The 5,000-nt window shown below is 37.4% G+C and overlaps 3 non-coding genes across 3 annotated transcripts in view; all 3 read left to right on the top strand.

The window, feature by feature from the left end:
* The window catches only part of trnav-aac (transfer RNA valine (anticodon AAC)), a 73-nt gene extending 72 nt beyond the window's left edge, over position 1 (top strand). Inside the window, exon 1 of the tRNA in view lies at position 1. This exon is cut by the window's left edge and continues 72 nt beyond it. This is a non-coding gene — a tRNA (tRNA-Val).
* Positions 2-627: 626 nt separating this feature from the next.
* On the top strand, positions 628-700 carry trnav-cac (transfer RNA valine (anticodon CAC)). Its single transcript has one exon. It is a non-coding gene; the product is annotated as a tRNA-Val (tRNA).
* A 1,169-nt stretch (positions 701-1,869) lies between these two features.
* trnav-cac (transfer RNA valine (anticodon CAC)) lies at positions 1,870-1,942 on the top strand. The gene has a single exon. It is a non-coding gene; the product is annotated as a tRNA-Val (tRNA).
* The last annotated feature ends 3,058 nt before the right edge of the window (positions 1,943-5,000 follow it).

The following is a 5,000-nucleotide window of genomic DNA, read 5'->3' as shown; positions in this document are numbered from 1 at the left end:
AAATTATTGTAATTGTTTTTATTTTTATTAATGAGTTTAACACAAGCTTATAAATGTGAATATATAAGATCTGTATAAAATTTATCTTAAAGACTTATGCTGAATTCAGAACAGCATACTAGAACACTGCTATGTTAGAAAGATATGGTAAAAATACTAAGAGTAGTATGCTAGTATATGGTTCTGAATTAGCATTAGCCCCCACAAAGTTTTCCACTAATTTCATAATACTAAAAATGCTTATTTTTCCAGTAAACAGCATATTGTACTGTGTATATATCTATTGAAAAAAAGACATTAAGTCTTTATTTTTTGACTCACACTCATGAAAGAAGTATTGCTGAATGTTGTTTTCACAAATCTAAGACAATCACATGAATATTTTTTATATTTTTCAACAGAAAAAAGCCTTTTGAGGAGTGATGGGAGCAAAGCCATTCACCGTGGTGAAAAGATCTAAATGACTGAACACGTTTACCAGTGTAAGCAGCAGATGAATAGCCTCAAAAAGTAGTTATTACTAATAGAACAAAAATTAAGAAATTAAAGTTTTATTATTTATATTGTTTTTTTAAGGAGTGCTTTACAATTTTATGGATGTAATTTATACATGCACTTCACATGCAAGTTTCCGTAGTGTAGTGGTTATCACGTTCGCCTCACACGCGAAAGGTCCCCGGTTCGAAACCGGGCGGAAACATAATTTTGCACAAATAAACATTAGTGTTTTTTTTATTTTTTTTTTACATTTTTTAATTATTCTGTCTGTTGTCATTTATACTAGGTTTGAAAAAAAAAAAACATTTGGATTTTCACAGGCCTGCACACTAATTTAAATAACCTTTTTTTGTTCATAATGATTGTAAAACTCAACTAATCCTCCACAAGATGGCGCACTAGAATCAGTCATGTCGGGTAGTCTTGCATTCATCAGCAGTCTGGTTCTTTCACAGTGTTGGTCTTTCTAAGACGTAACGGTTATTCTTGAATACATAGTGGTCTTGACCCTCCTAACCTCTATCTTGCACTCTCACTGCTGTCTATCTCATTATTATCCCTTCACTCCTCCTGTTTTAACATCTCTCTCTTTCTTTCCATTGCATTTGCCAAAGGTTTTTTCTCAGTATTCCTTTTGATCTTCCTTCTTCCTCTTCCCATGCCCCATTGAAGCTCTAAAAAGACTCTTGCTTTGGCACGTCATGACCCGTCAGCCACAGTCAAATTAACATGGCCAGACGTGGACGTGTTCTGTCCACCTCCATTTGTTTTTTCTCTTCTTTTCAGTATTTGCACGCTGAGGGAAACCTCCTCCGTGGCTGCTGCAGCACTCTTGTTTGCCTTCTGTAGTTTCTGGCAGTTTAGAGGCGCTTTGATCAGTGGATTGAGCAATGGTAAATCGGCCCGCCCTGATGCTAGCTGGGTCGCTCTGCTGGTACGTCGTGCCACAAAGGCTGCAGCCTGTTTATACGCACCGATGGAAAAGAACAGCTCCGTGTGCCAGCAAAACCCAATATATCTCATTAAGGGGCCAAGCAGTGAAGGTTTTATACATCATAGGAATAGTTTATCCAAAAATGAACATTTGCTGAATATTTACTCACCTTCAGGCCATCCAAGATGTAGAAGAGTTTGTTTCTTCATGGCAACAGATTTGGAAAAATGTAGCATTACATCACTTGCTCACCAATGGATCCCCTGCAGTGAATGGGTGTAATTTTACCAGTGTAAGCAGCAGATGAATAGCCTCAAAAAGTAGTTATTACTAATAGAACAAAAATTAAGAAATTAAAGTTTTATTATTTATATTGTTTTTTTAAGGAGTGCTTTACAATTTTATGGATGTAATTTATACATGCACTTCACATGCAAGTTTCCGTAGTGTAGTGGTTATCACGTTCGCCTCACACGCGAAAGGTCCCCGGTTCGAAACCGGGCGGAAACATAATTTTGCACAAATAAACATTAGTGTTTTTTTTATTTTTTTTTTACATTTTTTAATTATTCTGTCTGTTGTCATTTATACTAGGTTTGAAAAAAAAAAAACATTTGGATTTTCACAGGCCTGCACACTAATTTAAATAACCTTTTTTTGTTCATAATGATTGTAAAACTCAACTAATCCTCCACAAGATGGCGCACTAGAATCAGTCATGTCGGGTAGTCTTGCATTCATCAGCAGTCTGGTTCTTTCACAGTGTTGGTCTTTCTAAGACGTAACGGTTATTCTTGAATACATAGTGGTCTTGACCCTCCTAACCTCTATCTTGCACTCTCACTGCTGTCTATCTCATTATTATCCCTTCACTCCTCCTGTTTTAACATCTCTCTCTTTCTTTCCATTGCATTTGCCAAAGGTTTTTTCTCAGTATTCCTTTTGATCTTCCTTCTTCCTCTTCCCATGCCCCATTGAAGCTCTAAAAAGACTCTTGCTTTGGCACGTCATGACCCGTCAGCCACAGTCAAATTAACATGGCCAGACGTGGACGTGTTCTGTCCACCTCCATTTGTTTTTTCTCTTCTTTTCAGTATTTGCACGCTGAGGGAAACCTCCTCCGTGGCTGCTGCAGCACTCTTGTTTGCCTTCTGTAGTTTCTGGCAGTTTAGAGGCGCTTTGATCAGTGGATTGAGCAATGGTAAATCGGCCCGCCCTGATGCTAGCTGGGTCGCTCTGCTGGTACGTCGTGCCACAAAGGCTGCAGCCTGTTTATACGCACCGATGGAAAAGAACAGCTCCGTGTGCCAGCAAAACCCAATATATCTCATTAAGGGGCCAAGCAGTGAAGGTTTTATACATCATAGGAATAGTTTATCCAAAAATGAACATTTGCTGAATATTTACTCACCTTCAGGCCATCCAAGATGTAGAAGAGTTTGTTTCTTCATGGCAACAGATTTGGAAAAATGTAGCATTACATCACTTGCTCACCAATGGATCCCCTGCAGTGAATGGGTGTAATCCACATGACTCCAGTCCATCAGTTAACATCTTGTGAAGTGAAAAGTTGCACATTTGTAACAAACAAATCCATCATTAAGGCATTTTTAATTTAACCATTGCCTCTGGCTATAATACAAATCCATAATATTGCTCTCTCCTGTGAAAATGCTAAATTCCTCCAAATCTGTTCAGATGAAGAAACAAACTCATCTATATCTTGGATGACCTGAGGGTGAGTACACTTTCAGCAAATTTTCATTTCTGGGTGAACTATTCTTTTAACACATTTGCATGTAATGAATTTGATGCCAAGGATGCCACGGGAGAAAACATGTATTTTCTTTAATCTGCTATTAAGTTGTGCTTCCTTTATTCACTGTGATTGGAGTGTTCAGAGAAAACAGTGTGACTAAACAAAGCTGTTCAAATTGATTTGATTTTATTAATGTTTTTAGTACTTAATAAACTACAACAAAAAGTTTCGTTCCGATCGGCCTCCATTAACCTTGTCTAATAGATACTCAAACTTCATTGGCCAATGGCGGCCATGTTTTTTGAGATATGCTAATGTCCTCATAGACCCTTATGCCACATTGGACAAAGACACTGCATACCAATTTTCAAGTCGATTGGACTAAATATTGTGTAGTTATAGCTGTATTTATGTTTTTTCAGTCTTATAGTGCCACCAAGGGGCCAAGCTCCACAATTTTTTATTTGACCAAAGATTGAGCTCACACACATGTGTACCAAGTTTGGTGAAGATATCTCATTCCGTTCATGAGTTATAGACATTTTAGTAAAGGTGGCCCCGCCCCTTACGAACGTTTTAGCGCACCTTTGTGACGATGAGTCGAAATTTCAACTTTTTTTTAATAATTATTGATATTCAGTCTCTAAAGAATATTTCTGCACTGGTTTGGTTCCGATCGGGCGAAAAACCTAGGACTAGTTTGCAAAAGTAGGTTTTGGACATAACACAATTATGCGGAAAAAACAGACTTCGTAGAGCGAATCCGTCGGGAGTTTTCTTTGTTTTGACCCAAGGATTCCATGGATGTAAAATGTTTGAGTCCACAACAAATGGTCTAAGGACTATGGCCAAAAACATCTGAAATTTGTGTTTTTTGCGCTGTAGCGCCCCCTTTGGTCCGATTGGGCTGAGACTTTGCCAGTCTCTCCCCTTCTTGAGCTCTACCATCTGGCCAAGTTTTAGCTCTCTGGACCCTCTTTTATTTTATTTTTTTTAATAATTGAACACATCAGAGTTGGTATTGTGGCTTTATATATGATCAGACACTTGCACGTGTCATTATAATATTAACATTTTATGAAAATCAAGCTCAAATGGAGTTATGAGGTTTTTGAACAGCGAATGACGCAATATGTGTTTTGTACGTCATTAACGGCCTTATCTGAGGTTATAAAATTTATTGTAGCTCTATGTGAGCTCAATTTTTTGTTGGTGAATACATTTGGCCAAAATCTCATGATATAAAAGATGAAGCACTATGCACAGGATATATAAAACAGTATATTTGCTACACCTAGATAGCAAATGCTAAGACTCTTCTTCGCTCTTTAAACACACAAAAAACATTAGCCTTTATAGACATGGTGTTTCTTGAGTAAAGAAAATACTTATTCAAACATCAGTTCTTTATTTACCCTTGAATTGCAAACAAGCAGAGAACTGTCTCCAGGCTGCGCGTGGCACTTCATTCTGAATGGAGGCCGGTGGAGTTATGAGGTTTTGTTGACAGTTTGAGGATCCAATGGCGTTACAAGGTTTAGTAATAGTCACAAGATCTTTTGAATGCTTTTCATTGGTTAAATATTTGTAATACCCACAAACAGACGTAAAGATGACCATTGATTTAAAGGGGTCATATGATGTTGCTAAAAATAACATTATTTTGTGTATTTGGTGTAATGAAATGTGTTTATGCGGTTTAAGGTTCAAAAAACACATTATTTTCCACACACTTTACATTATTGTTTCTCCTCTATGCCCCGCCTTTCTGAAACGCGTCGATTTTTACAAAGCTCATCGGCCTGAAAA

This window comes from Sinocyclocheilus rhinocerous, unplaced genomic scaffold (genome assembly GCF_001515625.1).
Source record: "Sinocyclocheilus rhinocerous isolate Xijiao unplaced genomic scaffold, SAMN03320098_v1.1 scaffold730, whole genome shotgun sequence".
NCBI classification, from domain to species: Eukaryota; Metazoa; Chordata; class Actinopteri; order Cypriniformes; family Cyprinidae; genus Sinocyclocheilus; species Sinocyclocheilus rhinocerous.
This window is presented reverse-complemented; position numbering and strand designations above follow the sequence as displayed.